The following is a 12,465-nucleotide window of genomic DNA, read 5'->3' as shown; positions in this document are numbered from 1 at the left end:
CCTAAAGAGCAGGACAGTAAGAGTCGAGCTTGGCTCACAGCCAAGGCAAGGGAAAGTTGATTCCTCTCTGAAGTGACACAGTCTAGTGTTGAATAATCTTTTGTTTTGCTCCTGATAACTGCACAGAGTAAGGAAGAGCGCAAAGGTTAATGTGTTGGAAATCTACAGCTTATTATTGTAATGTTCTATATTTATGCTGCTGATACAACTCTGACATTTTTCCTTTATAAATTCTAAAAAAAAAACCCAACCCCTAATTTTCCCTTTGTCTTGGTTTGCCTCTGCCTCTCCTCAGTTAGCCTAGCCGGGTCACCACATCTATACCCATGTAAATGAAAATAATGGGGCCTGGTGGGTTTTGTGGGCATGTATCTAAGCTTCATGGGCCAGGTCCTCAGCTGCTGTAAATCCACGTCAGTGGAGCTATTCTGCTTTACCCTAGCTAAGGATCCCCACTCTGTTCTTGTCTTGGATGCACAAGATAGTGAAGTCCAAAGCAGACTGAAGAGTTTCAAAAGGATTTCACAAAACTGGGTGACTGAGCAATAAAATGGCAGATGAAATTCAATGTTGATAAGTGCAAAGCAATGCACATTAGAAAACCTAATCCCAACTATACATCCCAAATGATGGGGTCTATATTAGCTCTTACCCACTCAAGAAAGATCATGGCGTCATTGTGGATAGTTCTCTGAAAATATCTGTTCAATGTGCAGCGGCAGTCAAAACAGCTAACTATGTTAGGAACCATTAGAAAAGGGATAAGTGATCAGAGTAAATATCATAATGCCACTATATAATCTATGGTACACCCACATCTTGAATGCTGGGGGCAGTTCTGGTTGCCCCATCTCAAAAAAAGATACATTAGAATTGGAAAAGGTACAGAGAAGGGCAACAAAAATGATAAGGCTATGGAACAGCTTCTGTATGAGGAGAGACTGATAAGACTGGGACGCTTCAGCTTGGAAAAGCAACAACTGGAGAGGGATATGCTAGAGGTCTATAAAATCCATGATTGATGGGGAGAAAGTGAATAAGGAAGAGTTATTTACCGCATCCCATAACACAAGAACCAGGGGTCACCCGATAAAATATGTCGGCAGCAGGTTTAAAACAAACCAAAGGAAGTATTTTGTCACACAGTGCACAGTCAACCTGTGGAACTCCTTGCCATAGGATGTTGTGAAGGCCAAAACTAGAACTGGGGTCAAACAAGAATTAGATAAGTTCATGGAGGATAGATCCATTAATGGCTATTAGCCAAGATGGTCAGGGATGCAACTCCATGGTATGGGTATCCCTAAGCTTCTGACTGCCAGATCCTGGGAATGCACAATAGGGGATGGATCACTTGATAATTGCCCAGTTCTGTTCATTCCCCCTAAAGCACCTGGCATTGGCCACTGTCAGAAATCAAGATACTGGGCTAGCTGGACCATTGGTCTGACCCAGTATGGCCATACTGATTCAGTTCAGATTGTTTGTGACCAGAAGTCTGAGGCTTGTCAAGTGAGCTATCATTGCACTTCCTAGTGGATAGATGTCCATGTCACAAACTGCTGCAGTAGTTGGCATTAACTGACACCTGTGCTCACAGGGAGGACAATAACTGAATGGGCTGTCTTCACTAAACAAACCTTCCGTTCCTGCCATGACACAGTCCATCTTAAATCAGAGGCATTTATTGTACACCACAGCTACAACTATAAAGAAATCAGCCTTCAACACAGTTCAAGTTCCAGCCTAATCTCGCATGTATACCAGGAACAAACCCTGTCTGAAATGCTATGTACAGCACACACGTCTGGTGGCAAACTAACGTACTGCAAGCAAACTAGTCTTTCTGGGTCAGGGTTGAGATGCAGTGGCAGGATGGTGGAAGCTTACCTTGCGACTGCCCTTCCTGTCTGGTTTGTGGCTGCAGTCTTCAGAGACGGTCAGCACTGCACCTTGCACAAACTTTGACATTTACTAATAAAATTAAATGTAAATAAGAGAACCTCGCTGAATGCTGGCTTAAATCGCCATCGGAGCCCCTGGCCCTTTAAATTACTACCAGAGCCCTGGGGTAGTGACAGCAGCGGCCGGAGTCCCAGGCCCTTTTAAATCGCCAGCCATCAGGGCAGCTGCTCCCTTCCCCCCGCCGCCCTGTATGTAGCGGCCCTGCCAGTATGGTCAGCTATGTATGGGCCCGTATTGGCGGCCACTTTCTTACCGGTACACCATAGAGGCCCGCACCTCCCGGTACACCATACAGGCCCATACCAGCTTACTTTCACCTCTGCCGACAAGTGAAGCCAGATGCCAAAAACAGCAGCAGAAGAAGCAATAAAACAAACTCCACCTGCAGATTCGCCTCCTGAACCTGGCAGCGCAGTGAGCAAAGTCATTAAGGGACCATCCATCTCCTAAACCTGCTGCTACTTTAATTAAAACACTGAGGGCTTTGACATTTTCATTTTGACGCAAGGCAAAAATCAAGTGGATGCACTGTTGCCCCACAGTGGCCAAGAGTTTAACTGCTGTTCATGAGCAGTATCGGGGTAGCCGTGTTAGTCTGTCTCCACAAAAACAACAAGGAGTCCAGTGGCACCTTAAAGACTAACAGATTTATTTGGGCATAAGCTTTCATGGGTAAAAAAACCACTTCTTCAGATGCATTTTAAGGTGCCACTGGACTCCTCGTTGTTTTCACGAACAGTAGTTACACTTGCGTGTCCAGGATGGAAACATGAGTAGTCCGTTCCTGAGCATCTCCTGTGAGCAGGGGGCCCCATGGTGCCAGGTGCTGTACAAACATATAGCAGAACAGATCCTGCCTCAAAGGCCTTGCAATCGCAACAGACAAGACAGGCCAGGGGTGGGAGGTACAAGAGAGGCTGAACGAGTGACTTGCTCAAGATGTCAGAGCAGGGGACTGGCTGAAGCAGGAATAGAAGGTCAGTCTCTTGATGCCCAGACTGGTAGCCCACAGCTAGCCCACGCAATAAATGATTTCCATTTACCTTCGTCCCAAAATGGTGGCGCCTACCCGCCCCCCCCCCCCCCCGAGTCAGTCTTGCTTCCTGTGGGTAAGGTGAGGACAGTGAGAGCTAGTTCTGCCCAAACAGCTGCATGCAAACATCACGGCTCCGCTTCAGACCTTGTTGTTGTACCAGCTTGCGCAGTTATAAAAATATAATTCACAAACAACCAGCTTGTGCCGTAACCATTCTGGCCACAGAACGTCATTGTGCTCTATACCTTTCCCCACTACCATCACCAGCTTCGCTGGTGTTATCTTCCCTTTCATCCAGGCACCAATGGCCTGAAGACACCATAATGGTTGGTTGGATCAGGATGATACCTTAGTAAAGGCCCCTTCCAATACTAGTGTTTGTGATTTGATTTGATTTGATTTGCGGGGGGGGGGAGGGAGAGCTCAGTGGTTTGAGCATTGACCTGCTAAACCCAGGGTTGTGAGTTCAATCCCTGAGGGGGCCATTTAGGGATCTGGGGCAAAAATTGGGGATTGGTCCTGCTTTGAGCAGGGGGTTAGACTAGATGACCTCCTGAGGTCCCTTCCAACCCTGATATTCTATGATTTGGTAGGACTACAAATCAATTCCTAATGGACGCATGTCCACATCACCAAATTACACCACTAGGCTCATGGTCAGATTTATAGATCTGGTGGGAAAATTTCCAATGACCCTTTGAATTTTTTTTCCCATAGGTGCAAGCCCAGCAAGGACCACTGTGATCATTATCTAGTCTGACCTCTTGTATAACACAGGCCATAGAACTTCTCCAAAGTGATTCCTAGAGCAGTGCTTTTAGAAAAACATCCCATCTCGATTTTAAAAATTCAGTGTTGGAGAAACTACCGTGACCCGTGGTAAATTGTTCCAAAGGTTAATTACTGTCACGGTTAAAAATGTATGCCTTATTTCCAGGATGATTTTGTCTAGCTTCAACTTCCAGTCATTGGGCCATGTTATACCTTTCTCTGCTAGACTGAAGAACCCATGATTAAATACGTTCCCTAGGTAAGTAATTAGAGACCATAATCAAGTCACCCCTTAACTTCTTTGTTAGTCTGTATAGATTGAATTCCTTGAGTCTATCACTAAAAGGCATGTTTTCTAATCCTGCTCCTGGCTCTTCACTGAACTATCTCCAATGTATCAACATCCTTCTTGAATTGTGGGCACCAGAACGGGACACAGTGTTCCAGCAGCAGTTGCACCAGTGCTAAATACAGGGTAAAATAACCTCCCTACTCCTACTCGAGATTCCTGTTTTATGTGTACCAGGATTGCATCAGTTCTTTTGGCCACAGTGTCACACTGGGAACTCAAGTTCATCTGATTATCCACCACCCCCCACAAATCTTTTTTGGAGTCATTGCTTCCCAGGACAGAGTCCCCCATCCTGTAAACATGGCCAACGTTCTTGGTTCCCAAATGTATACGTTTACATTTCACCATATTAAAACATATTGTTTGCTTGCACCCAGTTTACTGAGTGATCCAGATCACTCTGAATCAGTAACCTGTCTTCATTATTTATCACTCCCCCAATTTTTGTGTCATCCACACACTTTATCATGGATTACTTTATTTTCTTCCGGACCAATGATTACTATGTTAAACAGGTTAGAGCCAAAACCCATCCCTGCAAGACCCCAGTGGGCATATCCTGCTTGATGACGAGTTCCCTTTTACAATTACATTTTCAGACCTATCAGTTAGCCAGTTTTTAATGCATTTAATGTGTGCCATGTCAATTTTATATCGTTCTAATTTTTTAATTGAGTCCCGTACCAGCCACTCCATTATTTGCCTGACAACAATCCCAGGCAGACAGGCCTACAATTATCTGGGTCCTCCTGCTTACTCTTTTTAAACATTGGCACAACATTTAGCTTTCTTCCAGTCTTCTGGAACTTTCCCAGTGCTCCAAGACTTGGTAAAAAACATTAACAGTCCAGTGAGCTCATCGGCCAACTCTTTTAAAGCCTCTTGGGAGCAAATTATCTAGACATGCTGATTTTAAAATGCCTTTAGTAACCTCTGTTTAACATCCTCTAGAGATACTAGTGGAATGGAAAGAGTATTATCACTATACAATGAAACTGTATCCTCCGTTTCCCCGCTCCCGCCCCCCCCCCACAAATACAGAACAGAAATGTGTATTGAAACCCTTTTCTGCATTATTATTGCTAATTCTGCCATTTATGTCTAGAAATGAACCAATACCATTAGCAGGACTCTTTTTGTTCCCAATACATTTTAAAAACTCCTTATTGTCCTTAACTCTGCTGGCCACAGCTTTCTCCATTGCATCCCTTACAGATTTTCTACACTTCCTAACTTCTGCTTTATATTAATGTCTATCAACTTCCCCTTTCTTCCATTTGTTCTATATTTTTGTAGGTGCCTTCACTTCCCCCACCTAAACCAGGCCAGTTGGTTTTTTGTAACCAGCATGGCTTTCTTCCTAAATAGTAAGATTGGGGCATCTAGTAAGGTGTTCTTAAATGATTCCCAATTATCCTGACATCTGAATTGGCTCCTAATTGTTTTCTGCTGCATGAAATTGGAGTCTCCCAGGATCACAGTGTGTGGTTTCTCTCGCCCCCGCTACACCTTATAGATAGATGTGTAGGGAGTCAGTCAACCTGTTGCCAAGTGTGATTTGGTGGTCTAAACTAAAACCCCATCTTGTGCTTTATCTGTTAGGACACTGATCCATAAGCATTCAAGATCACTTTCTTCCAAGTTATCAGTGACTCAAACAGATAAAGCTATTTTTTTTGACAGAGCACCATTTCCCCCTACCATTTTGCCTACTTGATACTTCCTAAATTGGTTATAACCATTGATTTTAATATTCCTGCTGTGTGAACCATCCCAGCTGGTTTCAGTGGGATTCAACTAGATTAAATTTATTCTCCTAAATGAGCATTTCCAGTTTCTCTTGTGTTTGCTACCCAGGCTTCGAGCATTGGTGTATAAGCAATTCCAAAAATTTTTTGTGTCTAAACTGGTTTTCAGTAGAGCTGAGTGAACAATTGTTGGGGGGGGGTGGGGGGTGGAGAGGTTCAGTGACCAAACCAAAGAAGTCTCCCTGAAATTTTTTTTGTTTTGAACCAAAACTGATTTTTTTTTTTTTTTTGCCTCAGCAAAATGGAAAACCCTTCATTTAGATCAAAAGAAATGTTCCAGCGGTTGAAAACCAAATGCTTAATATTTTTTTGATACAAGAAAAGTCTCAATTTTTGATCAAAACAATTTTGGGTTTGTGGTTCTTCAATGAAATCCCTCAAAAACATTGTGGGGGAAAAAGTACAAAACCAGTTTTTTCACAGAAAATAATGGATCTGAGCAGCTCTGCTGATTTTAGCTTTTATCTAGGTCCTTGTAGTGCCTTCACCACTAGAGTAACCAACTGCCTTCGAGGCAGAACCTTACACTCATCCAGGGTTTCTCAAACTTCATTTCACTGACACCCTTCTGACAAAATTACTACATGACCCTGGGAAGGGGAACCGAAGACCGAGCCCTGCTAGCGTGGGTGCGGGGGCAAAGCCGAAGCTCGAGGGCTTAAGCTTGGGGGCTGTAACCAGAGCCTTACCGCCCAGGACTGAAGCCCTCAGGGTTCGGCTTCAGCCCTGGGCGGTGGGGCTCAGACTTTTGGCTTCAGCCCCAGGCCCCAGCAAGTCTAATACCAGCCCTGGCGTCCCCATTAAAACAGGGTCCCGATCCATTTTGGGGTCCCGACCAACAGTTTGAGAACTGCTGCTCTCATCCATTCCAGATGTCCATCCAGAGCAGAACTGGCAGATGGTGGCTTGCTGCCCACATTCTGTTGAACTCCCTTCTGTGCAGCATTACGCTCCCGCACCGGGGCAGAGTTCCACTGGGTACTATCTACTCGCTCCCTTGATCTCTTCTCTGAGCAGCGAGTGCTGTCCAGCATTCTCTGCTCTGTGCTCCCCTCTTTTATTGTCCCTCCAACCCCATTACTGTCCCTGCAACTTTCATTTGTCCCCTGTAACTAGTTGACTTTATGGTCTGGTCAACACTACAGACCTACATCAGTATAACTACATGGCTCAGGGGGGTGATGAGCGACATAATTATACTAACCTTACCCCCTCGTAGACGGTCAAATAGCCTGGCACCTTTCACTTGGTTTACCCCTGCCAAAAGCTACTGAGTGTCTGTGCCCTTAAAATTGTGTGTGCTTTTCTCAGCTATGATGTAGAGTGTTTATATGAAGTAGGAACGAATACCTTCACTTATGAAAAACATTCCCCTGTTGCTGCCTTGCTAATTAGCTGTTATTAACACTGATAATAGAGCTATCAGATTTAATAGGCAGCACATTATGGCAATTACAATGGGTTTGCCAGCTATGGTGCATAAGCTGTTCAGTGAAGGGAACAAACCAGCAAACGTTACCACAATGAGCATGTGGAGCAGAGCTGCTGGCCTGCAGTGATCAGCCAGGACAGCTGGCAGATTAATGGTATCGCTAGTCTGCCCAGGTCCTTGTATCGCCCACATTTGGGAGCCTACTTGGTTTTCATGAAATTTCTGGTGGAGTTTTTTGGTTTTTTTGTGTCAATGAAAACTGAAATTGCAGGGTGTTGGTTTTTGAAAAAAAACAGCTGTCCTGTTTCTTTCCCTCCTTTCTTCTGCTGGAAAAGTGTGCCAGAAATGGGGGAGGGGGAGAATCTCATCCTGCTCCCACCCCCAAAAAACATTTGAGCCAAAATATCATTTTCATTTAGTTCAAAAAGGGGTTTTTTTGTTGTTGTTTTTTAAGAAAATGGTTTATGGGAAAGAATTGCAACCAGCAGCCCCGCCATGTTTTCATTAGTGCAGGGTGACTTTTACAGGCTTGGTGCTTTGGATGATCACCTAAATGTCTTTTGGTCTTTTCCTCTTCTCCACTCCCCTTTAACAGCCCCCTGCTCCACCTCTCATAGGCGCCCCTTATGTCACAGAATCATAGACGATTAGGGTTGGAAGAGACCTCAGGAGGTCATCTAGTCCAACCCCCTGCTCAAAGCAGGACCGATCCCCAACTAAATCATCCCAGCCAGGGCTTTGACAAAGCCGGGCCTTAAAAACCTCTAAGGATGGAGATTCCACTACCTCCCTAGGTAACCCATTCCAATGTTTCACCACCCTCCTAGTGAAATAGTTTTTCCTAGTATCCAACCTAGACCGCCCCCACTGCAACTTGAGACCATTGCTTCTTGTTCTGTCATCTGCCACAACTGAGAACAGTCTAGATCCATCCTCTTTGGAACCCCCCTTCAGGTAGTTGAAGGCTGCTATCAAATCCCCCCTCACTCTTCTCTTCTGCAGACTAAATAAGCCCAGTTCTCTCCACCTTGCCTCTCCCATGTCCCTGGGTTTCAATCAGGTTCTGATTCCTCTCAACCTGCACCACCTCCCCTCTCCCACTCTATGCAAGACTCAGCAGTGGCCTATGTTTATGGGCTCTAGTACTATGTATCCCACAGTGCGCTGCATCTCCTGACAAGTCCAGGACCTCATTCAGCAGCAGAGCCAATCGGAGGCTGACAGATAACAAACTAGCCCTTGGAAAGGGATCTTCAGTGGGATCGTGTTCCGACAAGGACAGTCTGAGGCCAAGGACTTGGCAGGAGAATGGAAGAGAATGCGTCCAAGGTTTCAACGGAGCATCATGGAGTGTGAGGCCAAAGCCTGTCAGAGAGTGGAGGAGTTGGAGGGGGTGAGGCTGGCCACTATTAAAGAGAGGCGGAGGAGGGAATGAGATCCAGGGCTACAGCAGAGTCATGGAAGAGAACGAGGCCTTGGCTGATTGGAGGGTCTCCGAATGAGGCTATGACGTGGGACAGATTCATAGGCAACGTGGCCAAAGCCGGTTGGAAAGTCACAGCGAGGGTGGTGCTGTGGCACCGGCATCCAGGGAGCCAAGGCTCCTGAGTCTAGTTAGGAGTGAGGAAAATGCAGTGGGGGAATTAAGGGGCTCAGTGGAAGGTTTGAGGGGCAGAAGGGGGAGAGGAAATGCAAAAGTCCGGCAGAGCTCTTCCTTTTGAAAATTGGTCCCCCTCCCCGCCCCCCCCCCCAAGCTTTCAGCTCTCCTTCCCAATTAACCAGAAGAGTGAAAGTACTTCAGAGAATAGCATTAACCAATTATCCCCTGCTGCTTTCCAGGCTGGGGAGGTGAATTTCCCTCTGCGCATTCTCTCTTTTCCCTGCTGAATTTTTCTTCATTAAATCTGCCTCTGGGAGCAGAAACAAATACGACATATTGACTTAACAGCTCATCATTTCTCCTTCCTTCCACAATACATTTACCAGGGCCGCCCGGCCTGCTCTGCTTTCTCCATTATCATCATAACCCTCTTCTGACACAGCATCTCTGGTTTTCACAGCATGCGCTGCTCTCCCCCATGCCCCTCCCCACTCAGACTTGGCTCCAGGCAGCTATACTGGTAAAATGATCTAGTTTACACAGACCCTGTAAATGGGGTTTAAATGATCATTCCAAAGGGTCCACTTTCTGCTTCTCAGTGCAGTCATAACATGTTCCATTGTCACAGTATGATGGCCTTAATAAGTGGTGGAGGAAACACAAGAGGCTGCTAAACCCTCCGTACTTAAACTTTGTACTTTTATTATTAATAATTATGTCGTCTACTGTAGCATCTAGAAACCCCAACTTGGATCAGTGCCCACTGCGGTAGGTGTTGTATGAAGACATGGTAAGAGAGAGCCCCTGCCCCAAGCAGCTTGCAGTCTAAACATGCAAAGGGGGAAAGAAAGGCAAAATGACTTGCCCCGGGTCACACAGCACAGACAGGCATACAACCAACATATCCTAAACTCAGGTGTAATTTACTGGACTCCACAGCAGCTTTCCTGCACTGATTTCAGAGCACTTCACTGGGAATGAATTTAATCCCACAAAACCCTGGGATGGGAAGGGTAATGTTATTATTTCTCTTTTGCCGATGGGGAAACTGAGTCGCGGCAGTTGAGGGTTGAGTTGCAAAAGAGAAACATAGTGGGCTTGTGCACAGTCCTAACTGTCAGGTCATGCCCCTGGATGAGTTGTCAGAAGTAGGATATAATCCTGGGTCCTCTGGATCTTAAGGCATGAGCCACTACTGTTTGAGCTAAAACCACCGGCTCTGTTAGTCAAGACTGGAACGTGCTCCTCAGTCTCTATAACTCGCTACCTCACCTTTAGAGGTAAGCCACACAATTAAAAGACAACTAGGAAAGAGATCCTCTAGCAAAGCTGGGAAGGACCAGATATTTATAAGGCACTAGATAATTGAACCAAAAAAAAACCCCTTGACAATTAAAAACCATTCCCCCTTGTTCTACCCATCATAAAGCAGTGACAAATAAACAAACAAAGAGTGGGCACAAGGTCAATTTTACAGACATGATTTATCTGTAAGGATAACATTTCTGAGCTTAGGTGCCAAAAGCTGGGGCATTAAATCTGTAATTAGACATTAAAATAAGCAGCCTGGTTTTTCGAGGCATGGGGACCCTGTGTCTGTCAATTATCATGAGAGCTGGCTGAAATCTTTTATTTGAAAGGGGCTTTTTTTTTCCAGTGTGTGTGTGTGTGGGGGGGGAATGTTATTGATGAAAACCTAGACATTTCCACAGAAAATGACCATTCTCTAAAGAAAAAATATCAAGGTTTTCCTCAAAACCCAAAATGCTCATTATTGGTTTTATTTTATTTTTTTTACACATTTCAGTTTTCACGGCAACTGACAAATTCTGGCCGGTTGACTAAAGATTTCTAAATAGCAGAATCAGGTACCCTGTATAAGACAAGTATCCGAGGGGTAGCTGTGTTAGTCTGTATCCACAAAAACAACGAGGAGTCCGGTGGCACCATAAAGACGAACATTTATTTGGGCATAAGCTTTCGTGGGTAGTCTTTAAGGTGCCACCAGACTCCACGTCGTTTTTGTATAAGACAAGGTAAATGAGGTGATAGCTTTTATTGAACCAGCTCCTGCTGGTGAGAGAGATGAGCTTTTGACAAACTGCTAAATCAAGCTTTCTCGTGGATCATTTGGTACCACCTGCTCACATGGGGACAGCCCCGGCTTTCTGGTACACTGCGCTTATATAGTTGGCATGATGCACAGTTGTCTGCCGAGCCTATGTGCCTTAGAGCAACATTGACTTTAATGAAAGATTTCTGGAAAGCTGCCGGATCTATGATATATTCTTGCATCATAGAGTGACAACACGGTCTGGTGCTAGGAGTACAGGACCTGCAGGCAGGAGATCCTGATTCTGTTCCAAGATCCGTTAATGTCATAGAACTGTAAGATGGGAAGGGACCTCGACAGGTTGTCTAGTCCAGTCCCCTGCACTCAGAGCAAGACTAAGTATTATCTAGACCAGCCATTCTCAAACTGCGGGTTGGGACCCCAAAGTGGGTCATTGCCAGGATCAGCATTAGAATTGATGGGGCCTAAGTCTGAAGCTGAAGCCTGAAGGGGGGGACCCCCACTGGGGGGTGGGGCTCGGGCTCTGCCCCCCCCCAGGTCATATAGTATTTTTTTTTTTTGGTCAGAAGGGGGTCGCAGTGCAATGAAGTTTGAGAAACGCTTATCTAGACCATCCCTGAGAGGTGTTTGTCTAACCTGCTCTTAAAAATCTCCAGTGATGGAAATTCCACAACCTCCCTGGGCATTACTCTCTCTTAGTGTCTTAGTTCCCCCATCTAAAAAATAAGCATAGTAACGTTTAGTTCCTTTAATTTTGTGCAACACTTTGAGATCTTTGGATGAAAAGTGCTATTTACGAGCAAAGTTGTTGTCTTGCTAATGTGCCAGTCAGACCCCACGGTCCATAAGTCAAAGCTATAAATGAAGGCTCGGCTCCTGTTACTCATTCCAGAACAGGAGGCAGTGTGCAGACCCCCGGGAGATCATTGCATGGGGGGGGAGGAGGAGGGATAGGGTTACTCTCTGGGTATTAGCATGGAGGGGCCAGCCTGAAATGTGAAAAGCACCGACCTCCGTTGCCAAGTCAAAGGCCTGGTTTGGGCTCAGCATTCCTGTGTTGTGGTGAATATTCATGCGTGTCTTCTGAGCCCAGCGGATCATGCTGCAATTCTGTTCCGTGTACCTCTACGGCCTGTGCTCTGATGTGAGGCCAAGGATTTGTGGTACGCACAGCTGGGTAACAGCGGATCCCTGCTGCAATGCCTGAATGCTTGGTGTAGCTCAGCCCGTCTGTGGCTTGGAGACTTTAAACTGCAGCCGGTTGTTAGGCTAAAGTCTGAGCCCAGACTTGAGTCTGAATGCTGAAGCCTTAATCAAGCAGAACCAGCAGGGGAGAGGAAGGATACTGTGGTGATTTGGGGAGGGCAGATAGATAGAACACTGCCCTTGAAATCAGAAGGAATGTTGTCTGAGTGTGACCTTTAGGG

This window comes from Natator depressus, chromosome 4 (genome assembly GCF_965152275.1).
Source record: "Natator depressus isolate rNatDep1 chromosome 4, rNatDep2.hap1, whole genome shotgun sequence".
Classification (NCBI taxonomy): Eukaryota; Metazoa; Chordata; order Testudines; family Cheloniidae; genus Natator; species Natator depressus.
Note: the sequence above shows the minus strand (reverse complement) of the source record.